This window comes from Trichechus manatus, unplaced genomic scaffold (assembly GCF_000243295.1).
Source record: "Trichechus manatus latirostris isolate Lorelei unplaced genomic scaffold, TriManLat1.0 scaffold00362, whole genome shotgun sequence".
Classification (NCBI taxonomy): Eukaryota; Metazoa; Chordata; class Mammalia; order Sirenia; family Trichechidae; genus Trichechus; species Trichechus manatus.
The window spans coordinates 569,745-570,559 of record NW_004444298.1 but is presented as its reverse complement, the minus strand read 5'-3'; positions in this window follow the sequence as shown (position 1 = coordinate 570,559).

Sequence of the window (815 nt, the reverse complement as noted above, 5' to 3'; positions counted from 1 at the left end):
CATTTTGAATTGTTTGTTTGTTTTCTTTTCCTTCTAATCTTTGTGTCACTAGGGATCCAGAATGGGCGTAGTGAGTTAAAATCCTTGCATGTGTGTGAACTAGGAAAAATTATGCAAACTCTTTGAGTCTCTGTTTTTTTCATCTATAAAATCATGTGAGGGCATTAACACTTTATAAACACACACACACATATATGCATATGTATATACATATACACATACATATATATGTATTGTGTGTATATATACACACATACAACGTGTACATTGTGGTCCTCAAAGCATCATCTTTCCTTCTCAGCACCTGAAATGGTTCTTTTGCAGTAGATTTGGCCAACACAATGTACTGTTTGATTTCTTACTGCTGCTTCCATAGGTGTTTATTGTGGATTCAACTTAAAAAAAAAATTGTACATATATATGTACATATATTTGCATATTACAAACCTGGTTTTTAAAATGAATGTCACAACTGTATGGACACACATAGAAAACAATGATATGGCTTAAGCTAAGTGATATAACAGATTATACATTACAACCAACTAAATTAAATCAACCCAAGCAAAGGTTCTTATTGAGGGAGTGCACTCCACAACAAAATTATATAATTACTATTGGAATGATTTGCTATCTGCTGATACATATATTACTTACATGATTTGAGCAGACAGTTCTGACAACATTAAAAGTGATTTTAAACTTGCAAATAATTGTCACTCTATGGACAGACAAGGTGTCTTAGTAATCTAGTGCTACTATAACAGAAACACCACAAGTGTATAGCTCAACAAATATAAATTTATTCTCACAGT